Source organism: Columba livia, chromosome 2 (assembly GCF_036013475.1).
Source record: "Columba livia isolate bColLiv1 breed racing homer chromosome 2, bColLiv1.pat.W.v2, whole genome shotgun sequence".
In the NCBI taxonomy this organism is placed as follows: domain Eukaryota; kingdom Metazoa; phylum Chordata; class Aves; order Columbiformes; family Columbidae; genus Columba; species Columba livia.
Window position 1 is genome coordinate 87,235,740 of NC_088603.1, and position 24,656 is coordinate 87,260,395.

At 40.1% G+C, this 24,656-nt stretch overlaps 1 protein-coding gene across 19 annotated transcripts in view; it reads left to right on the forward strand.

Moving 5' to 3' along the window:
- SEMA5A (semaphorin 5A) overlaps positions 1-24,656 on the forward strand; it is a 348,961-nt gene that overhangs the window by 35,902 nt on the left and 288,403 nt on the right. For 10 of the 19 annotated variants that reach the window (XM_065052681.1, XM_065052692.1, XM_065052702.1 and 7 more), the window contains exon 2: positions 1,327-1,402. The exons of 8 other annotated variants lie outside the window; for them this stretch is intronic. The gene's annotated coding sequence lies outside the window, so the exon portion shown is untranslated. Of the gene's footprint in view, positions 1-1,326; positions 1,403-23,667; positions 23,779-24,656 lie in introns of those variants that run through there. One more of the 19 variants, XM_065052688.1, reaches the window with a different exon arrangement.

A 24,656-nucleotide genomic window follows, 5' to 3' on the forward strand; every position in this document is an offset into this window, starting at 1 on the left:
CATGATACCTATAATAAAGACATATAAATAAAGAAATAACATATAATAGATTTAAAAAAATTCAGGACTATAATGCCCTTCTGTCTAGGGAGAAATTAATTTGTACATGCTTTGCACAACCTTTTGTAAAGCAGTTCACACTGCTTCAATGGAAGGTACTATATAGGTGAATAGGTCAGTTATATCCAAGTTCAGTGAACTTTTTTTTTTTTTTTAAAGTAAGCACTTAAGAGCTACTAATACTTCGATAAAGAAAGAAATCCTGATGGTGTTCTAGGGTTTATGTGGACAGAAACGTAAATAGATGAAAAACACATTTAAAATAGGAGAATTCAGATGAGTTTTGGTTTCTTCAGTATTTCTTTTTTAGAAAGTTCTGATGGTTTTCTAAGACTTGTTTGCAAAAAAAATCAACAATGACAAAAAACCTCAAAACAACACCACTTTGCCCCCCTGCCTCTGCTCCTAGAAAATAAGCAATTTAATGCCTGTTTCAAAAACAGCTATTGTGCTGGCCTAGCTGGAGGGCTGGTGAAAACTCCTGAAGACAGAGCTTGTTTATGGACTCTCTCTTTCCTCTGTCCCTTAGGTCCTTTGCTTCTCATCACAAGTGCCCTGCAGGAGTGAAGCATTCATGATTCATCTCTGTGAACCAACCACATCTGTGGCTGGGGTGGTCCATCTCTTTTCTTCACAGAAAGAAATTATTCCCATATTGTTGTTAGTTTTGACACTAATTTTAGACAAGGTTGCTTTATATATGAGAAAAAATCCTCCATCTTGCTTGTTTAATTGACAACTGTAGCCTCACATAAGAAGTAGAAAACATGACTAGTTCTTTCTGATGTGACATTTGAGGACAGATTGATAAACAGCTTGAATGACATTTGAAAATGCAAGATGTTGTAAGAACTGGCTGCCTTAGCTAAATGTAAACACTGCTGGGAGAAAAGGAAGCTTTAATTTAAAAAAGAAAAATTGTGGAGAAGTTAAGAGCAAGCTATGCTTTAAGCTATTTTCTTGTATGATTAACACCTGGACTGTTCAGAAAACAACATGTCTTTCTGCTTTTATAATTTCAGGGTGTTATTGACTGAGCAGTAGGATGCTTTTTTACTTTATCTGCTGCCTTACTGAGTTCTTTGCCATCTCCTGACTCTGTTAGGATGCTAAAATTGGAATTTTAGCTATCAGACATACAAGTCATTAACAACACTTATTGACTTCTAAACACTCTTCCGTTATCTTGATGCTGTCAGATCACTGTTAGCCACTTTCCACAACACATTATTGAAAACAATGAAATTTCTTAACTTTTGTGGACAGGTAACAGACTGGAGAAGATTTTTATCTGAGAAAACATCAGTCAAGATGAAGCTATAAGAAGCTGCATCTGCTAGCGGTAAGAACAGCTTCAACAAAGGAATCTCTGCTAAAAACACTGTGCCTCTTCTGCTTTGTCCTTTATGTTAAACCAAGAGACATTTTACTGAGGTCAAATAAGAAAGTTGTAATGGAAGTGACACAGAAATCCATTAATGCTGACTTCAGATTTTTAGATTTCAATATCTATAGCTTCATTGCATGGTGAAGTTCAGGTTTTATGGTAACAGTTAATGGTCTGGTTTTGATTCTTGAAATTTGATTTATGCACGAACGCCCTTCAAAAGAGTAGGTGCTCAATGGCAAACTGCTTCAGGGTGAGGAAGTAAGAAGAATTAAATGCAGCTTTAAAGTAGTGGTCCTATTTGTGAAAAAACATTCCCCATAAAGGGGGATAATATCCTGTCATACTAAGAAATTAAGAAAAGGTAAAGAGTAGATAATTAAAATTGAAAAGCAAAGACTCCTTTTAATAAACCAGAGAGCAGGACACAAAAGCTAAAAAAGAAGCATAGTGTAAAAATGTAAACTCTTTTTGTAATACATTAGTGAGTCAATTTAACTTCCTTATATTTCACTTTGTATGTGGAACCAAAACAACATACAGATACATGTTGCTGGAAATATTATTTTTCCTTAGAAACCTGCAAGTTTCTTTGCCTGTTAAATACAGCAAGGGAGTTGGTAAATTGATAGATTAGAGAGAAGTAAGTTAAAAAGAGATGTAGATGGTTACAATTATTTCATATTGACTTTTACAGTCTGGGGATGGTAAGTTCTCCTGTGTTTCAGAGTACAGGTTGTGAAAGTTAAGGCTGGTGACGAAAAGCTGCTTTCTTAAACTGTTTAACAGTATCATCTGGAACAAACCTTTGGCCTTTTTGGTACAGATTAAATCTGTTTTGGGGATGAGAGGGCTGAGGCCTTCGTTTTACTCCCTTTAAGTTAGGTATTGATAAACAAAACAAAATATTGGCTCTATGTTCTAAGCTTTGGTTTTGTTTTGTATTTTTTTTTCACCTTTATATGCTTTTGGTTTCATAGATCATCCCTCCTCAGTAAATATACAGAGGACATCTTTTACTTTGATGTCCTGTGCCCGCAGACACTGGGAGATTAAAATGCTCATCAGATCTCTATATGTGGATTGTATTATTCTGTATTGATCCGGAAACTGTATTTATATGTATACTTTCTGGATGCTGATTGTGTTATGCTGCCAAAGAAAAATAATCCTCCCTGCATTCTATTGCGTTTTGTTGAATTTAAGCAGGTTTTCTGCAGTTTCTATCGGGTTACAATACTGCGGGTACATGTAGAATAGTTGCTAAAAATGTGTGAGAAAGATGAAAGGTGGGTTGAGATGAGTGATCATGAAGTGGTATGGTGTTAGGAGATGGGTTTGGAGTGAGTTCAGAGGAAAGAGGCTGATCAGGATGTGTGGGAGACAGATAACGTTGTTCTCGGTCATAACATGCGGAAGGCTGGTATTAATTTGTCAGGAGGAATGTGATGAAAAATGAGACAAGGATAACTGTCCGAAGTTTTGAAAGCAATCTTTGATGTCTTGTATAATACATGGCTGGTGACATTTTCGAAAACCAAGGATGGCATGCTGTCAGCTCTGCTTTGCATTATGACTTCTGACTTTTTTGTCTCTTTTATTTCAATACTCTGCAATAATGATAGAAATAAATGAGATAATGCTGTGGGATACACCGGGCAGGTGATGGAGACATGCTGCAAGTGGCACCTGAGGTTGCAGTGTGACACAGCACAGGCGCAGGGCGCTGTCTTGCAGCCTATGCTGCAGTGAGACAGTGGTAATACCTTGGTAAATAGCTCTGAAGCACAGTCCTGTTGCATCACTTTAAAAAGAATTAAAGTGATCATCAGGGCATGCCTATGGTGATACTCCCTCTGGTTCTCCATGGTCAGAGGTTTGCCATGAGCTATGAAGCACGTCTCCAAGTAGGAGCCACCTGATATCTCCCTGTGACTTCTGTGGTACTCATCTCCATCACTGAACCTATGTGGGGCACAAAGGTACTATATCCTTGCTCATGGGAATCGTGCGTTCAAGTTTTCTACTGAAAGTACACTAAAATCATTATGGGGCACCTGGCATTTAAATAGAGAAACAAAATGCCTCAGCTCTGATAATTCAACTTGCTGCATTCACACTGATCACTTTGGTTATACCTAATCATTTTGGTTGTACTTGCCCTGACATGAAATGCCAAGCATACCCTGACACCAGAGTGCAGATCTTCTTGAGGGATGCTGGGCTTGCAGTTAGCAGAAGTTCTAGTTGGGAGGTGTAGAATACTGCTTAGTTTTGGACACCAAATTTGCAAATGCTTGCTGAGACTTTTGCTTGGTGACTGTGGTTGCTGCTGCCCTCTTTGAAACATACAGAAGCATGTTTGCTGTGCCGTGGTGATTAGAATATATTAATTTCGTTACACACAAAAATTCTGAATGAAAGTCCCTAATGAAAGGTTGACCATTTTCTGCCACTTTTAATTTCTTAACTTTTTGCAAATGTAATTGCTGCTATGATTACAGAATGCCAAACAGAATTTAGGGACATAAGCAATATTCTTTCACAGCTAGTCTAGACAAATAATTTTTCATGAGACAAAGAGCTAGTTGAACACCCAAATTGGTTTGTTTACTTCAGTAGCTTAACTGCATTAAAATCAAAGAGCTTGCATGGGCAGGGGGTAATCTATGTTATTGCTGGATGCTGTTAATCACCAGTTTGACTGAGGGCAACAGTTTCGAGAAGTGACTTGTAGATGATTGAATAACTTTACTCTCTACACCATTAATGGTTTCCAGCAGGCTGCTAGTGTGCAATCACAAACATCTGTGTCTTTAAGAATTTTTGCTTCCCCAGACAGAAACATATCTTATGAAGAAAAAGAAAAGAAATAAAAAGGAGAATTTGTTTTTGCATGTGTGGCTTTTTGGAAAAAGGACTATCTGGAAATGTATCTACTTTAATTGTGGTATGTGATCATATAATCTGGGTTTATCTTTAGATTTTTATGCTCTTGATGGCATTAGTGTGTGTTTGTTTGTTTGTTTGTTTTTTTTGTAATTTGTTTTAATTGTTTTGGCTTTATGGGTTCTTTTCTGACATTTGAGACCCAGTAGTGAAAGAAAATGTATTCTGTTTGCCAAATAACTCATGGACGTTTGTGTTTTAACAGTGCGTTTAAAGTAAATGTAGCCACTTGCCCATAGACACTGCAGAGAGTGCATTACTTATTCAAAGCTGATGGTTCCAGCTCTATTACAAACCAGCTTAACAGAACAGAGAACAAAAATAGTTTCTCCAGGCTATCCTACTATTTATAAATTGGCCTTTTAGACAAGCATTTAAATACAGAGAGAAAGAGCTTTGGGCAGTGACTACGCTTCCCCTCTCTATTGTCAGTATTTCCCAGTGCTGCTTTGGTTGCTCACTGTGACCCAGGTGGGTGCTGTGTATTTGTCGTTACCATTACAGAATCACTGAGTGTGGGTTGGTTGGAACTGGTGTAGATAGTCTGGTCAGCCATCCCTGTTTGAACCATGTTTGTTTGCATTTAGCCTCTTCTAGTGCTTTTAATGGAGTATCTTAACTTTATAAACTTTATGGTCTTGAAATAACCCATAGAGAATTAACCCAAGACTAGCATATTGAAAACATGAGATTAGTAGTGCTGTTTCACCATTCACTTTTCATTGTTCTTGCAGTGAAAAAAACTCAGCTAAAAGGACTTGGCAGGTATTAAAAAACAAAACAAAACAATACCAACAAAAAAGCAAAACCAAACCCAAACACCCAAAGGAAGACAGAATGCCTCATTTGTCGGTCAAAAATAATTGGTTCTGTACTGAACACACATGTGATGTTATCTGTGGGCAACGGTATGACAGACATAACCAGTTTTATGGAGCAGTGAAAATTTACTTTGTAATTGAAAGGTTTGCATCCATTAATCAGATTGGTACTGGGGTAAGATAAAGATATTCTTGAGTTAGAAGTCTAACAAAAAGGAAAAGGAGAGAGATGAACTGTGTGTGCTTTTTAACAGCTATGAAAAATGGGACTCCTAGGTAAGTATCGATTCCTCTGGAGTATGTTAAAAAAAAAAAAGTTGGTGTATACTGAGAGAATAGAACTTCTAAAGTTTCTGTTAAATACCTCTTGGATTAAGTTAATTCTGATCTTAAAAGATGAGACTTTTTTCTTTCAGCAATGTTACTGGGGATGGGAAATATTACATGGATTTAGAGTTCTCACTTTACTATCAGGTGGGGAGATGTTTCCTGCTGTCTCAACTTTTCCACCTACTGAGATGAGACACCCTTTGACTTTAATTTGCCACCTAAGAGATCTCACACCTCTGAAAATCATCCTATTCAATTCTTTGTGAGCTTCTAATCTGTTTAACTTTGTGGCCCATGGTTCTAACTGTGAGAAAATGTACTCGCCCCTGGTGTCTTGGACTAAGTACCTGTGGGCTGCTACCCAATTCTGAGCAGAATTCATGAGTTTTGAACTCCTTGAATGTATCCTGGCTTGTCATCTGATCTGATCATTCTTACGGTTGATAACAAAATGGTGGAAAAAAGCACAACTGGAAGAGTGATCATGATGGGCCACTTTTTTTTGCCCACTAGCCTCATGTTTCATCTGTACATACATTGTATTACCCATTTCCTTTTCTTTAGATACAGAAAGTTACTTTGTGATGAAAAGACAATCCAAGCTAGCAGAGCTGTTCCATGCACAAATACATCCCTTCAGAATTCCTGTAGCCATAGGATTTTGAGCCAGCTACATGGCAAGGGTTGCTTGTAAAATCACTGTGCCAAAAGTGGTTTTCATGTTTGGCCATTTGATGGTCCTGATCCTGTTACATGCCTTCCATTATCCAAACTATTCATATACTTACATATTTGTAATAAACTAGACAGGGGTTATGTGTGTCAATACCAGAAAAATGAGTTTTCATCCCATTTAGGGAGAATCAATAACAGGAGGATCATTAGCTACTGGCACTTCTCCTGGAACATAAACTGCAGATGCTATTAAAAGTGTGGCTCTAGATGAAACCTTTCTTTTGCATGAGCATCCAGTAGATCATGATGAGGACACAGCATAAATCATATTTAAGTTGCAGAATGCTTTTCCTTATAAAACAAAGGAAGTGAAGAAATCTTATTTAGCCTTTATGATATTTTTATTTCATATTTCTTTTTTCCATTCTAGTGATTGTACGTAGTGTTGGATTACTCAGCTGAAAATAGTTTGCTGTGAATTTATCTTTAAAGTTCATAGGTTTTTTTGTTTTGTTTTGTTTTGTTTTTCCCCATAATTGGTGACTGAAATTTGGTTATTTATCTGTTCCATTTTCTGCTGTAACTGTCAATACTGGTGCCTAGTTCTGCTCATGGATTTGGTGATACAAAGCTGGGCTTCCAACCACCAGTGTTTTCAGTAGGCGATCAGCAAATGGTGATGCCAACTAATCACAACAGACTGAGGCGTGGTCCATGCAGACATTCGTAGACAGACGGCTTTGGACAGAGTATTTACTTCTCACTTGCAGACACACAGTTGCTGTTTTATGTCGGCTCTGAGCTTTCCTAGTAAAATTTTCATTGCAGGGTGTGAGCAGCCAGGCTCTCAGGGGATGTGGGGTGGACCTCTGCTAGCCCCGGTGCCTCCTGCACACTGCAAGGTCTGCTTCAGCTGTGCTTCTGGTGGCGGTTCCCCAGAAGGGTGAGACCCTGTGGCTCTGCTGTGGGAATGCATCATGATAGCTGCAGGAATAGGATACTGCAGTAAGGGAAACACGTTCTCCTTGGAGCTACAGGTTCATTCTCATAGATGCTCTGCATTGGAGCTTTTGTCTATAGAGACCATGACAATGGAAGCTAAACAGAACCAAACAGCCTTTACAAAAGATAATAAAAATAATCAATCATGTACATTTTTCTTCCTAGATGTCCTCATTACTCTTAACAGTTTTGGACTGAGGCTGTAATGTAATCCTCTGAAGTGTCAGCTTCCTTTGATTACACTTGGCTTCTCTTCTGAATTATGGAGTGCCACCATCTCTTCTGCTTGCAGCAAAGTTTTATTTGTTTTTCTGTTTTTTTTTTCATTTTTGCTTTTTTCTAAGTTGGTAGTAAAAAAGCTGAAGCCTGGACTCCTGAAAAGCATTGGGGAAAAATAGATAGTGTGAGCAAAACCAAGCCTGGATATTAAAAAGAAAAAAATCATGCCCCCAAACTTGTAGCTTAACAAATCACTAAACAATCCTAACTACCTATATTTTGTGACTTCGTTTCTGTAATGTTCCTAGTCCTTTGTTTTTGCTTTTTTTCTGGCTTAGGTGTGGTAGCAAAAGCTGTTTGCAATCTTGTGCTGTGGCTTGTGACATGGAAATGCCTGAAATCAACAATTTTTACTGTCTCTGCAGAGTTCTACTTTATAGTGGTAATTTTTAAACAGTATCTTTGTGTTAATATGTGAGCTAGGTTCTGATAAAGCAAAGTGCTAGGATGAACATTTTTTTCTGGGAATAGTCCACTTGAAGGACCAATTGATGTTTACAGTTCTAATCTGTGACTTTTAAGAATAATGACCTAGTAATAGTTGCTTTGCAACAGTCAGCTGTGTGAGACAAAGACAGTATGGTCAGTTTAGGATCTATTTGGAAATGATAAAAAACTTTCTTTTTGTAGACTCATCCATTACTCTTCTATTTGTTTTCGATACTTTTGGTCTTATTCTGAAATACTTGCATATGCAATTACTTTTGCAGACTCCATTTGGGTTATTGTGTCCATTACATTTCCAATATAGCTCTGAAGAGTGTAGATGTTCTTAAGTTATTACATGACTTTTATACTTTTCGTCTTCAGATGTGAATTTTTAATGCTCGGTAATAAATTTCAATATTTGTACTTAAGTATATGGTGTGTCAATAATTTAAGGAATTATGGAAGGGGTTTTGGATGGCCTGTGTTCACGTCTTACAAAGATAGCATTATAATCTTTATGCGGAAAAAAAAAGATATTTCTGTCTACTAAAGGAAAAATAATAACTTCTAATCAAAACTACAATGGGATAAATTATTTAATAAATTGGACAGACTTATTTTGCTGTAGGTTAGTTATATGTGACGTAGCTTCACAAATAAAAGTACAACTTTTGTATTAGTGTAATATAGCACTAGGGTTGTCGCAAATGTTCACTCTTATTGACGCAATATCTTGGATGGGAACTCTTCAATAAAAACAGTATGCAGGTTGTGGTGTTGTTTTGTTATTGTTGGTTTGTTTGGTGGTGCTACAGTTGGCACAAAACTCACTGTTTTCAACAGGGAGCAGTAAAATCGTTCTGGAACCTAAATATTCTGGTATATTAAGTTTAATGCTTAACTTTCAGCATCAAGTGTGGGGAGGTCCCCCTCCTCACAGTATTCCTGGGTGTCTAAGGTAGCCTGGCCAAGATCTCCTCGGTATTGCAACCACTGTCCGTCAGCTGTTGTGTAGTGAAGGAGCTGATGATAGAAGCCCTTTTCCATTGGGAGCCCAAGTCTTGGCTTTCAGGCTTACACAGAGATGTCAACGTGAGTTTCCTGACACAAAGGAAGTGACTGTTTCTAGTAACACTTTAAGCATTTTTTAAATTTTGTTTTGACTCATGTAAATTGTGTGGGCTGCAGTGTAAAAGTGCAAAAATTAGAGTGGGATTAATATTCCCTGCTTTGGTAAAGAGCCGATGGTGGAAATGAGACACCTAGCTATTTTGTGTTATTTGAAATTGCGCTTTTATCGTCTGCTTTGCATTAGAAACTGTGAATGATACTGGTAAAAGAAGTGTATAGGAGAAACTGACATCAAAGCTAACTGAATTTCCATATTTTAAGGTAGAGACAAAAAGTCCACTGACCCTTTTCATGCTTGCAAGCATAATTACAGCTGGAATAGTATCCTTATAGAAAACACATGTTCAGCCTTGGGATTGTAGAATATAGGCTTTCAGAATAAAACAAACATGCTCAAGCATTTTTTTTTTTTTTTCAGTTTTTCTAAGAATATACAATAATTATTTCTTAGTTTCAAGACTTTGGAATAAACCAGATAAAGCGTGGAGTCGACAAACTCTCTACTCCGCCCTGACCAGTGGGTTGTTGTCTGCTTTTCATATTCAGCTGTAGACAAGGGAAGATGTCAAGAGAAGCCTTTCTTTTTCTCAAAAGCTTTGAAGGGTGCTGTTCTTTACTTCTGAGTGGGCTAGAAAAAGAGTATTACTCAGCCTCAAGCATTGGCTTCCATTTCTTTCAGCATATATGGAAATACTCCCAAGCGTCAGGGTACAGGCACGTGAAATCTATGAGACAAAGGCTGCTTTTTAATAAACAGAGTTTTAGTATTGATTTGTGCACTTATTAACTTATATTTTGATTATAAATTATTTGTTTGTGAAGTACAGAACTTAATTTGTTGCTAAACAAATTATAAGCTAGTGTAGACTTTTTTTTTTTTTGTCACAAGGCATGAGTGATGCTCTTATTTAGTTTGATATCAAATACCATCTTCGTTCTTCATTATAATATTGCAGTTTTAGCAGTTTGTGCTACATTACTAGAGTTTACCACGTATGTTAATAATTTCTTTACTATTTGGCATTGACATTCAGTCAGCTGATCGGAGCCAGCCCAGCGAGAGCCAGAGCCGGCGGGGTTCAGCCAACCGCAAGGTTCAGCTGAGATTAGGAAGCTCAGAGGGAAACATACAGGGACAGCGTGATTCCCGGTGAGTCCCGATCCCCGTAGCCCCGGCAGCCATTGCAAGAGAGCGGCTGACGTGGCGGGGGGCGTTCCCACGGTGACGGTGACCACACCCCCTACCCTTTTCTTGAAAAAGCCTTTGAGAGGGCAGCACCACGTGCAGGGAGGAGCAACCAGTTTGTGTAGCGGGTGAGTCCCACCCACACTGTGCTGCAGCAGCAGGTGTGGTAGCTTGGGCAGCAGGGTGCAGAGAGCACTTGTCGCTTGTCAGCCCCTCTAACTTATTGCCAGCATCCCAGACTGCTGACGACCATGGTTGCCTCCAGGAGGAGAGCTTGTCTCAAACAGACTGTGGCTATGCAGACTGAGGTTCTGCATAGATGGTGGAGGAGCCGACTAGGAGAGGTGCACTGCTGGATCTCATCCTCACTAACAAGGAGGGTCTGGTCGAAGCAGTAAAGGTTGAGGGCTGCCTGGGTTGCAGTGACCACGAGATGGTGGAGTTCAGCATCTTGGGTGGCAGGAACAGAATAGCAAGTAGAATTGCAACCCTGGACTTTAGCAGGGCTAACTTTGGCCTTTTCAAGCAATTGCTGGGGGAAATCCCATGGGCAAGACTGCTTGAAGGTAAAGGGGCCCAAGATAGCTGGATTGCATTCAGAGATTGCTTCTTCCACGCTCAGGATCAGAGCATCCCCACACGAAGGAAGTCAAGGAAGGGAGCCAGGAGGCCTGCGTGGTTGAATAGGGATCTGTTGGGTATGCTCAAGCAGAAGAGGAGAGTTTACAGGTCATGGAAGCAGGGGCTGGCCACTTGGGAAGAATATAAGGCTGCTGTTAGAGGATGTAGGAAGGCAGCTAGGATAGCCAAGGCCTCCTTAGAATTACAGCTGGCGAGAGGGGTAAAGGACAGCAAAAAGAACTTTTTCAAATACATAGCAGATAAAACTAACACCAGAGGCAATGTAGGCCCACTGATGAACGGGGTGGGTGCCCTGGTGGCAGAAGATACAGAGAAAGCAGGATTACCGAATGCCTTCCTTGTTTCTGTCTACTCTGCTGGAGGCTGTCCTGGGGATCCCTGTACCCCTGAGATCCCGGATGAAGCCAGGTCAATGGAAGAGTTTGCTTTAGTCGATGAGGACTGGATTAGGGAGCAATTAAATAGTCTGGACATCCATAAATCCATGGGTCCAGATGAGATGCACCCACAGGTGCTGAGGGAGCTGGCTGAAGTAATTGCTGGACCACTCTCCATCATCTTTGCCAAGTCTTGGGAAATGGGAGAGGTGCCTGAGGATTGGAGGAAAGCAAATGTCACTCCAGTCTTCAAAAAGGGCAAGAGGGAGGACCTGGGTAATTATAGACCTGTCAGCCTCACCTCTGTCCCTGGGAAACTAATGGAACAGCTTATCCTTGGTACCATCTCAAGGCATATCAAGGATAAGAGGGTTATTAGGGGCAGTCAGCATGGCTTTACCAAGGGTAAGTCATGCTTGACCAACCTCATAGCCTTTTATGAGAATGTAACAAGGTGGATGGATGATGGCAGAGCGGTGGATGTGGTCTACCTTGACTTCAGTAAAGCCTTTGACACAGTCTCCCACAGCATCCTCACAGCTAAGTTGAGGAGGTGTGGTCTAGACAATAGAGTAGTGAGGTGGGTTGCAAACTGGCTTAAGGAGAGAAGCCAGAGAGTGGTAGTCAATGGTGCAGAGTCTAGTTGGAGGCCAGTATCTAGTGGAGTGCCTCAGGGGTCAGTACTGGGGCCAGTATTATTCAATATATTCATTAACGATTTGGACGAGGTAATTGAGTGTACTATCAGCAAGTTTGCTGATGACACTAAGCTGGGAGGAGTGGCTGACATGCCAGAAGGCTGTGCTGCCATCCAGCGGGACCTGGACAGGCTGGAGAGTTGGGCGGGGAATAACCTAATGAAATTTAACAAGGGCAAGTGTAGAGTCCTGCATCTGGGCAGGAACAACCCCAGGTTCCAGTAGGTTGGGAAATTACATATTAGAGAGCAGTGTAGGGGAAAGGGACCCGGGGGTCCTGGTGGACAACAGGATGACCATGAGCCAGCACTGTGACCTTGTGGCCAGGAAGGCCAATGGCATCCTGGGGTGTATTACAAGGGGAGTGGTTAGTAGATTGAGAGAGGTTCTCCTTCCCCTCTACTCTGCCCTGGTGTCCAGTTCTGGGCCCCTCAGTTCAAGAAGGACAGGGAACTGCTGGAGAGGGTCCAGCGTAGGGCAACGAAGATGATTAAGGGAGTGGAGCACCTCCCTTATGAAGAAAGGCTGAGGGAGCTGGGTTTCTTTAGTTTGGAGAAGAGGAGACTGAGGGGTGACCTTATTAATGTTTATAAATATATAAAGGGTGAGTGCCACGTGGATGGAGCCAGGCTCTTCTTGGTGGCAAACAATGATAGGACAAGGGGTAATGGGATCAAGCTGGAACACAAGAGGTTCCGCTTAAATTTGAGAAAAAACCTCTTCTCAGTAAGGGTGACAGAGCACTGGAACAGGCTGCCCAGGGAGGTTGTGGAGTCTCCTTCTCTGGAGACATTCAAAACCCACCTGGACATGTTCCTGTGCGACCTCACCTTGGCGTTCCTGCTCCAGCAGGGGGATTGGACTAGGTGATCTTTTGAGGTCCCTTCCAATCCCAAACATACTGTGATGCTGTGATACTGTGATCTTTTGTTCCATGCTTCTAGTTCTGAAATTTGGGGCTCTGTTGCTTACTTCTAAATTACTGATTCCTTCAGGCATGAAATATGTTTCAGGTTGTTTTGATACTATGTAGATGTGAACTTAGACTATTTAAATCCTAGCATTGCCATGTGTGTCAGTTTGTTTGTTTGTTTATTATCACACAACTTAACTGAGATAGTGTGACTTGTTCAAGTGCATTGCAAATGTCTCCTGCACTGTATTTCTGGGAGTTACCTCTCCTTGAATCATTACTGTGACTCCATACTTTGCAATCCTTATGCAAGTAACTGTTCTGGATGAATTGGTTTATCTTGCAGTCACAGTCCTTTGGCCTCTGAATTTACCAGAGGAGTGTATTTAGCTTCTTGAAGAAGAGGATGTCTCATGGATTATCCACCAATGGCCTCCTCTGACCAAGAAATAAGTGATACTGAATATGGACAGAGTGGCCATCATCTTTTTTACTCTGGTTTGTCTATAAAGTCATTTGGAGCTAATTGTATTAGTGTAATTCAGCCCTCTTTCAAATTAATCTGAACTGGCCAGAAAACTAGAGAAAGATGACTCTACACAAAAGTATCTGAATTGTTCACTCACGCTACTACACCATGGAAGATGATGGCAGTTTGTTAAGGGTGCTCCCAGCACTACCATGCTTCCATGTTGTTTGGACCAGCTGCATTGAATGTGTTCTGGTATTAAGAAAAAAAAATAAATCAAAGAAACAAACAAAACAAAACCAAAACAAACAACAAGAATAAAACAAACAACAAGAACAAAACACCAAAAACTCTCACCAAAACCAAAAACAAGCCCAAAAAAACACACAAAACAAGCAAAAAAAAATTGCATCATCAGAAGCACAGAGGTACTACTTCTTTCTTAGTGTTCTGTTGTGCATCTCATTATCATGTTCTGAACGTGCCTACACAACACTTGAAGGCAGAAGTAAGCCTGTTATGTTTGTAGTTCAAGCTGGCTGGCTGTGATCCAGCTCCCGTCTGAGAGGAATGCAACTTTTCAGAGCAGTGCCAGACTCAAGTTAACACAACTTTGCTGTGTCTCCAAGTCTTATTTTTTTTTTTCCCTGTGGGTTTGTTGGACAGCTTGGAGATTGTGAGGTATAAGCCATTCTGCGAAAGATGACATAACTATGCTCTTTGTCACATATGCCTTTTGTTTCTTTGGCAAGCGATGAATTGGTTAGAAACTTAAAGGCTGTTCACTTTTTCTCCTCTACCTACATGCCCAAACCCATTTGCTGTTTGGAACTTTTAACAACATATAATGGTGGGTTTTTTTTGTGTTCAATTGATGTTTTTCTTACTGTAGCACTTAAAAAATGAGGTATGGAAGAAAACCAAAGTCAAGAATTTGCAAGTTAGAAAAGCTGTAGCTAACTTTAAAACTGGAAAATCTAACCCAGAGGTTTTGTATCTGCTTCATGATAGTTTAACTCACATCCCACTTGCAAGCTAGTCACCCAGAAAACAAGGGAGGTGCCTGTGGGAAGTTAGTATAGGTGAAGGGACAGTGCTGTCCCCAAGCACTGGCTGGAAGCCTCAAATCTAGCATTCTCTCCTCTATAAGCCTCAGTGGTATCAAAGTCAGAACCTACACGTAGATGGCCTCTCCAGCTGTAGAGGAGTGTGAAACAGAAGCAGGGCTGAACATGGGAGATGCTGGAAAAGATTAGAGCAGCAGCAACAGGCTGGTGGGTGAAACTCTGTCAGCTTCCAACACTGGCTGATGAGCTCGAGCATGTGACGCAACCAAGTCCAGGCATCAGGTGGCAGACCAGTGGTGTCTGAGTAACAAGGAGTGGAAGCAGGAATTTGAAGTACTTGTGGTCAGCTTGAGCTCTGCAGGGCTTATTGTTCAAACAGGTTTTACTGCCCTGCAAGAAAATTTTGGGTCTGTTGCTTGGTTGAACTGTTTCCATGTTTACTGCAAGGGACCACTTGTTGCAGGAACTTAACTGGTGGCAGGCCACCAGAATCCTTTGACTCTTCAAAGAGCATAGCAGAAGCTAAGGTGACTTTTTATTTTTCCCCCCCCTCTAAGGGAGTTGTGATGTTCTTGAGAACACAATCAGAATTTATTTCTGTCAGCAACAATATCTCTCTATTCATTTCAGAAGCTTGGAAGTTATCTTTTTCAGAAATTAAAGGTCGATCCTTTTGAAAGAAGGGGTGATGAAGTCAGGAGGGTGCAGGCATTAATCAGACCTGCTTGCTGTCAAGCAGGTTCTGTGTTCTCTGCATAATTGGAAACCTTGGCTGCTGCTTCATGATTTAGAAAAGCTAGCATGTGTTTACAACTATAGAAGAGAGAAGCCTTTTTTTTTTCTATATGTGCCTCTAGATAGCTCTGGTAGTTTCTACATGTCTGTTAGCTGGGGCTGAAAGCCACAGATTAATGGGCAATGTTATCTGTAGCAAGAAAATCTCATCCCACTTGCGAGACTAAAGTGTGACCTGCTCCTTTTTAGCACCAGACCTTTATTTCAATTTTTGTAGAAATTTGGTTTAAGGCCTTGACCTGGTCAGCCGTTAAAATGTAGGTTTTGAACACTTGCTCCAAAACCTGGTAAGAGTTTCTTTTTTGAAATGTGCAAGGCTGTGATTTACAGCCCCATTTCTCCTACCGTGGGTGGCACTGTCAGGACCTGTGACTGCTCCAGCACATAGATGGATTCGCAGATGTGATCGCAGTTCCTGGGCTCTGTCTTTTCATTCCACAGGAGTCTCTTGTCTATCAAAGGTGGTCTTGACTGGGAGTTTCATTAAGTAAATTTTTTTTTTGTGAGTGAGTGAGTGTCTGCAACCCTGGTACCTCTAACTTTGATTTTGAAAGGTGTATTATTATTGTTGTTGTTGTTGTTATTTATTTTAAAGAAATCCTTACCTGAGAAGTTGATATCTAATTGTTATTTTAGTTGGTTACCTAAATTTAACAGTTCAATTATTTAAGCTTCCATTTATTTATTTATAGATTTTTCATATTCTTTTTAACTTTTTAATTTCTCTTGTTGTTGTTGTGGGAGGAAGAATGAGCTGATGTGTATGCAGGATCAGCCTCTTGCTTATCTTTGGTTCACAACTGTGTGTGTAAGAACCTGGAGGAGTTTCAGATTTAGCAGTTTGTTCTACTTGGTTGGAAGGTCTGATGTTGACCATGATAATTGTATGTGTAACTTTCTCCTGCTCTTCGCATTGGGGAAGAAGATAAACTGTGGATTTTGATTTTTCAGCTTTAATTGGGACTGGATGAGAGGGGAAGGAAATAAAAAAGGAAATAAAAGATTACTGTTTCCTGCACTATTATTTTCCTCTGATTCATCTTTGTGACTAATTTTTTCAAACCTTTGTGTGTGTCGCAGTACCAAGGCCAAGTTTTCAGTGATCCTGACTCTGCTGCTTCTTTATAACTGAAGTTAAACAGATTCAGATTGAAACTTCTTTAAAAGTTCTTGTGGGTGACAGAATTATCTTTCAGAATTTGATTTTTTTTTTTTTTTAAACTATATCTTAAATGTAATGAGTGTTGCCATCTGTTGCAGACCTGCAGACCAGTAGAACTTGGTATCTCTCTTTTATTGGAGATTATGGAACACATTTTATGGGTGGGGAAGAGAGGAAGCAGCAGGGGAGTACGTTTTGCCTGCCCCCCGAAAGTGGGATTATGTACTTTTCCCCAATTCAGAGGACCACATTGCCCAGTATTCTTTATCTGGTATTTTAATGGATGATTGACACAGGGCTGTGTTACTATTCTTCATCTATTGTTTTTAATAACTGCCAGGCCAGCACCTCAGTCTGATCTGGAAGATTTAATCAGGGATTGGCAGTTGCAGGCGGGATGCTCCTTCCCATCTGTCTGTCGAGGGCTTGTCCTCACGCGTACCTCTGGCACACATTTTGCCAGGTTTGAGGCTAGACTGAAATGTGCCTTGCTATCGCAGACTTGGATTTGCTAAGTCTTTCAATGACACCTGAAATTTGTATTTACTTTCAAAAGGCTCAGTCTGTGTGAGATTTTGATCAAAAAGCAATCTGAATTTTTGTTCAAGACATGTAGCTTACATTTGTGCAGCCTCTGGTTTCCTCTCTAAGCTCTAAAAGAACCTTCAAAATTTACAAATTTATTTAAAGATTTATTATTATTATTACTATTATTATTATTTTGTACAAAATTTTAAGTATTGCAAGGAGTAAAGGACAATACAGATATGACAGAAAATGTATGCGATACTATTGTACAAAATGTATGCAGTTGATGATTATGTGAGTACTAAATGAAGGCAAAGGAAAATGTGAAAAGAAAGAGTAGGCAATTAAGGATTGTTTTAAAGAACAGTGACAGGAAACTAACGTATCAGGATGGAAAATCACACATAACTTTAGAGAATGTTTTAAGGAGGGTTTTGGAGTGTCTGCAGAATGAACATGAATATTTATTCCATGCCAGAAGAATGTTTTCCTGGTGCCAGGTAATGTTCTTTGTCATCCAGACTGATTGATTTTTTTTTTTTTTTTTTTTAAATCATCTTAATCTTGGTAAGGTTAAAAAAAAGCCACAAAAAAACTTATTGACTACATTGTTTTCATACTTTTTTTTTTTTTTTCTGACTCTATTGATAGCCCTGTCTTATCTCTGCTTCCCACTCTCAGTCCTCTCTTAGTTTCATCCCCAGTGCAGCTGAATCTGTGGTGTCACTTGAACCCCGGTTATCATCTGAGGGAGCGTGTTCTGCAGCATCTACCCGTAAGCAGACTGGCCAACTGTTGGTATTGAAACACGTGATTTATAATATATGTATTTTTCTTATTGCATTTGGCTTTGGCCTGAAGAGAGAGGTAAGTGGAGAAAGCATAGACCTTAACTGAAATAAAATATGCTGCTGTTCTTCAAACATACTGCCTTTATGATCCAGGATAATTTAGCTAGAAGGATCTGGAAACTTTCAGAAATTCAATGTGGTATTTAATGGTTATACTTTTTATTTTCTGAAGCAGTAGTAAGCTCATACCCTTTCACTTTTTGATAGGTGACCCAGCTGGGGCTCACAGTGTCAGAAGGGCTGATCCATAAAAGCAAAATGTCTCAGTCAGTTTGGACATGCTGTTCCAAGAGCTGGGCTGTACACCTGGTGGATGACAGCTTTTCCAAAGGAGCCAGAGTTTGGCCAGGAAAGAATTCATTCCACTCTGTGGAGTGAAAGTGTTGTGCTGACAGGGGAAAAATGTCAACATGATAGATACCACTCAAGATCACTCTGGACATTTTTGTTTTCACGAGCAGATGATGAGGGATCAGCTTGTAGTGCAAGAACTGGGGAGTGGCCAGGACTATGGAGATTGCTAGACAAGTTACTTATGTGACTGAAATGCTTGGCCTGAGCTTGATGTTGCTTTTTTTTCTCCTGAACCATCACAGAGTGGAGGTGACTTGCTTCCTATTAATAGTGCACCATAACAGTAGTATGTAAAGGAGGTAACCTACGTTTGCGCTCCCATCACTTAACACACTTATTCAATACAAGATGTCAAAATATGTGACTAACAAATGGTGGAAAGTCTCTGTGAGGAATGTCAATAGATTTTCTGTTTTCTCATTTCCATTTAAAATTTATTCATAATACTCCAAACAGAAAGCGCTTTAAATGATAGTAATTTTTCTTTGTGTTTACTAGAGAACTGCATGATAGTATTGGTTTAATAACTCTCAGTCACCATTCAGTCATAGGCGCCAAAGTTTAACCCTATAAAACTTTGACTAATATTGAAGATTCTGATCTCTGGCCTGTGCTCCAGAACAGAGGGAAAATGAAATAGCACAGTTGTAAAATTACTGCGTTGGCCAACATTTACCTTTACATAAACAGACTGAAGTCGGATAGCATTGCAGATGTTTGGCTCTAGGTGGTGTCTAGTAATTATATGGAAATAGATTTTGTTTTTCCTTCTCCAGCCTGACTCAAGATGCAGCCTGATAGGATGCTCCCAAGATTTATCTGTGTGCTTGTTGCCACTGGAAGGGCAGTCCTAGTTCAGTCTGTGTGCTGGGTCATCCTCTATTGAACCGACTTGCTTGGCTGGTGGCTTGACTCATGCAAAAATGAGAACAGTTTTCTGTTGCTTGGAGGGGTAAACTGGCTTGTGAAGCATCACAGTGAAACGAGGGGTGGGCAAAGCAAGAGGGAAGGGGAAGCATGTCCATCCATTCCAGAGGCAGTAAGCTTCTTTGCTTAGCTCAGCCAGCTTGATTGACTATATAGCAAATTTAGAAGGAATTCACAACAGCAATAGGAAGACGCTTGGTGTCCTGTCCTTCCCCTGATGCCAAAGGCAGTTGAGTGTCTCAGAGAATATTCTTCACAATGGTATTGCATGAGCAAGTCCCTGTATTTTCCATAACCTTGGTCCAGACACTGATTGAACTGTTCAGCTGAAAGTTCCCCAAACTGTTCAGTCTGCAGTTGCCATGAGCAGCTGCAGTCCAGGTGGTTGAAAACAGGATCTTATCACGTGAGGTGTCAGGTGGCCTTGACATTATAGTTGGCAGTGCCATCCTACCAGCTCCAGCAGCTCTGCTGGTGCGGAGCACAGGCAGGAGGGGCTTGGGCATAGGGCAAAGGAGTGAGGAGGAGAAAAGATAGAGAACAACATGGTAGGGGGAGAATTAAAGAAAGTGGTGAAAAAGAGAAATTGAGTAGAAATAAACTCTTGCATGCTTTTTATATTTCCTTAGTATTTTATAAGGACAACGCGGTAAGAAACAAATGGTAGGAAAATGTAATTATTCAGATTCCCAAAACTCTCTTGTCTGATTTCCTTGCACTGCAGTACCTGAAGGATTCTCCTTTGTGTGTCACTGAAAACATTTTGGTTGGTCAGCTGTAGATGTCACATTGGTGTGAGGCAGTGCTGTCCCACTAGCTGTGGGACAGCTGACAGGAGCACACTGCACCATCGCTCCTCCAGCCCCGCTTTAGGTAGGAGGGAATGTGAGAGTCCCACCAGACTGTCTGACCTTGCTGGTGGCTTGTTCTTTGGACCAGTGTGGGAGCTGGGCAGCTGAAATTGCTTTCCTTTCTTCTTCTGGGGTTGGTTTGTACATCCACTGGCTGTAACAGGGAGCAACTCATATGCTCACTGGAGTATCAGAGTATGGAGGTCGTGCGGTTTGTGGAGCCGAGGGGACGTGTGTGTATTTTTAAACACAGTAAAACAGGATGCAAGGTGAGAGGATCTGGTAGGTACCAGCCTGACCTGAACAAAGATTTGGGCTACTGCTCTTGGCTTTGGGAGAAGCCATTTGTCATGGAAAGCCCTCTGGGAGGGCTTGTGTCTCCATTACTGTTATAGTCCTGGGCTGCTTAGCTGAAGCAAATCTCTTGATTACTACTGTTTTATCTTGCATTTTGAAGAAACCTTGGGTCACAGGCTTTGGATTACTTTCCAATGAAATTAAACAAAAAGATGCTCTCTATCTACTGACAAACATTGACTCCAGTAGACTAGGTTAGAAATAGAATGAAGTGAAACAGCCCCAAATATATATAGTAAACTAATTAAAATCATGTCCTTAACTTCATTATTGGGGAAAAGTTTTATCCAGAAGAGCCTTTGGATATTTCTTGTTGGCTCATTAGTTTTCAGTTGCTTGATGCCCTTCTCATTTCAAGATTATGAGTTACCAATGAATTACAGGTGGTCCTTAGACTGGGAAACAGCCTGTGGAAGGAGGTCTGTTTCTTCATTAAATGATGATTCCGGGTAGATCCACAGGGATTGGCAGCTTTCTTCAGCCTGAGTGTGGTGCTAAGGTAATAGAATCCTGTATCAGATAGCAGCAGTGTCACATTTTAGCCTGTGTTTATGCAAGCATTGTAGTTTTGACTTCTGTTGCTATAATTATTATTCAGTCTTGAGCCAATAGCTATTGCAGCAGATGGTGAAAGTGATCATGCTATGTCTCTGATTTGCCTTGTCTGAAAGTTCTCAGCATCCAACAGTGCTTGCAAAAAATGTAATCCACTTACTACTGAGCACTTCTGGAGATTTGGCTGCTTTAATTGAGGTATTTTAATGAGACTGAAGTTCCAAAAAATCTAATTTTTTTTTTTTTTTTTATTATTTGTGTGTACTGTGTCACATGAACTTGCAGTACAGCTGAGTTTGATCTGTGGATGCATTATGGAAACTCATGTCAGCTGTTCTGAGCATACACACATGCACAAGACCTGGCCTTAGTTTCATTAACATATGATATATGCACATGCATACACATATTTTTTTTTCTCTCTGTATTTCATTCTGAATCATCAAATATGGAGAAAGAAGAGAATAAATTTTGTTCCTGGTTGAAGTGTGTTCAGTCCTAAGAGTATGTAAATGGATGGACTGCAAAACTGTTAATTTGATTGCTGTCCAACATCCTTCCTCAAATAACTGACAAAGAGTCTAGTCATTTTCTCAGCTTATGGCTGACTGCAAGAGGAAAGACAAGTTACAGTGCTGCAAATGGTGCTTTAATACATCATATCAAAGTCACAAAACAGTCTGGTTAGTTTAAAATTCCATGTAGATTGCTCCTTGGCATATATGGTTACTGAAAGTCTGTTTTAGTAATTTCTGGCATTCCATATGTGTGATGGCATTTGGTTTGGGAGATGTGTTTTACTTTAATGACAAACAAACAGCAATCCCATCTGTATTTGATTATAGCAAGGAAGATGTAGAGGAAACAGTTCTTTGTTATGGGCTGAAGGGTCAGTCACTTTGAGGTTTTCTTTTTTGCCTACCTTTAGAAGCATAGACTTCCACTTCATTTTTAATTATGATTTTGTACCAAATATAAATCTTTGAGGATGCATCTCTACTTGTAAATTAGTGTACCCGGGACCACTCCTTTACACTGAAGCCAAAGGGCACAAGACATCCTGTGCTGATACTACTAATCTTTCTAGCCTTTAGAAAGGGAACTGTATATGTGGAATATTTCCTGGATACTGCTGGCTCCTGGTGCATGCATTGGAGGTGTTGGGATGAATGATAGCTAGCTCTGGTGGAAGCTATGCTGGGGTGTCATTCTAACAAACATTATGGATAATGAAGTTTCCAGTGGCTGGGAATATTTATTGGTACTATTTAATCAACTTGTGCAGATGTAGCCTTGGTGGCTTCTAACAGAGCACATACAGCTAGGTGAAAATGTTCGGGACAAATGATAATTGTGTTCTGATGGCAATAAAATTGCAGGTTGTACTGATGGCTCTTTCATGTAATAAGGTACTACTTGTAGATGGATTAGTTTATGCCCCATGCTGACCTTTTAGCTGTCTGGTTTTAGGTCCATTTTTTAATGTATTGGTTTGTTGTGTGCATGGGTGGCACTTGTGCTCTGCAAAATACTCTAACGGAACTGGATTCAAGGTGTGACTGAATTATCTGATAAATGATCGTGGTGCCTTTAAATGAACCCATGCTGTAGCCTATAGTCGGACCAGCATAGTTCTAAATAACTAGCTAGGAAGTGTAAACCGTATGTGTACACATGCTAACATTCTGGATATGTTTCACAGGACTGTTTAACATATTTGTGTGAAAATTAAAATCCAGCCTATTTTTATTCTTTATTGAAGTGAATGGAAAACTATGACCAAATGTGCAGTCTATCAACTTGGTTATGGTAGGGGGAACTTCATGGACAAAATGTTTTTTATAGCTGCTGTCCCATTTGGAGCTGCAGGGCCTGGACATACTTTTAAGTTTGTAACTGAGGACTATCTGCTAGGTTTCCCCTTAACCTGGCAAGAAGAGTTTGAAGAAGCTTTGAGCGTCTGTACCTTTCAGGAATGGGGCACATAGTAGGTTTCGTAGGGAGAGGCTGGAGTTACCACCTTAGCGGAAGAGGGGACATAAAAGGAGAGTGGGATGTTGTGTTTGCCTCCTTACAGCAGCAGGGACAGATGGCAGAACAAAGTTATAATCACAAACTCTATTTAGAAGAGCTCAGCTTTTCCTCTGCCAAACTGGCTATGGCCTCTGTTGCCTGTACGTGTTGGTTTTGCTGAAGAAGCAGCGAGAAGAAAGTTAATGGTGGCCAGTGCTCTCTGAGACTGTGATTCGCTTTTCAGACTGTCTTCTGAGCTGCTCTGGAACAGTTTCTGCAACAGCATTTAAAGATAAAATTGATTAAGGCTTCTATAAAAAAAATACATGCTGTAACAAATTTCTCTGCTTAATTGAGCAAAATCCAAGCAGGTATGCATTTTAACTAGTAAATTAATATATTGAATGTTTATATCTCTGCTGAGTCTGTCTGAAGGGCAGTCACAGGAACAGAATACTGTCACTAAGCTCTGCCTCCGGGGACCACACTTGCACATTTTGGAGCTGTCTCCAGGCCACCCTTGCAATCAATATTTACTGTAATTACAAATGAAATGAGGGAGTCTTAAAGTGGTGGGGTGTGTTTAATAACATATTATAATAGCATAGCAATGAACTGAAGATTAATCAAAACTTTTTAAACTGGCGCTGAATTGATTTAGTGATTTGCATTTGGCTTAGTGCTGTATGCCTGTTGACAATAACTGACTTAAAAATTGTGTTGCAATTTCTTCTTTATTGCACATGGTATGCTTCAGGGTGACAGTGAAGGTATTAAAATATGAGCAACAGATGTGATGTTTGCTAATGGAGCATCACATCCCATATATTTTCCTCAACCTCTTATTTATTTATCTGCAGATGAAGCCTTTGCCTTTTAAAAAGAGAAAATCCACTTCTTCCTATGAAGTTTCTTGTGTATTTTTTCTTCTCCCAGAGAGCAGGACAGGTCATCTTTGCCTCATAAATCAGTAAGTGAAGAATAGCCAAGTATTATATAATATATAATGGTTGTGTATCATAACATTATTGTTACCATAGGTTTATTACGTCTCAGTCTGGCCTTAAGAATTTTAGATCTACAACACAGTATTTGCGGTCTGAGCTAAAGATGTCTGGAGGTAACAGATGCTTTTGCATTCATGTCAGTGGGCTCTAGGAAATCCTTTATATCTATGTTCTGCCATGGATTTCAGATGTGGCCAGGTAAACTTTTGTCCTGGGTTAACTATAGGGGAATTCTGTATCCATGTGCACAGTTCTTATGTTGACCAGGAATGACAGTTGCACAGTCCTGTATGTTCTCTATTCTGACTTCTTATGTTGCTGCTGATACCCTTGCTATGCCTTTTAACTGCTCCATGCAGATACTTTCTTTTGTGCCATGAGATGATAGAGCACCTGAAGGAAGCCAGAGTTCTGGTTTCTCTAAGAGCAGAGACTAATTTTGGAGATCCAGTGATGGGGAGGTAGTAAGCATGCTTCCCAGCTGCTTCTCTTGTAGCCTCTTACCCTTTCCCTCAAGACGAGTGGTATCTTGCTTAAAGACTTCGAAGAAATCGTTTCTTTGATTCATTGCTAAGTCAGATTGAATTAGATTTCTTCTAAGACATATTGTGTATCTTTGCTTAGTAGTAAGAGAAGAAGTAGTAAGAGAAACTTCAGATTTTGAAGGTTTTCCCCAAAACAAAACCTCAACAGTCCTACCAACCAACCATTAGAAATGTATTAAAAATGCACTTTATTTTTTTACTAGTAACTGTTGCCTGTGCATTTTCTTTGATCACCTGTCAGAAAGTTTGAAGGAAAACTTTGGTATGAGAGAAAAAGACTTCGATAAAAGCATAGG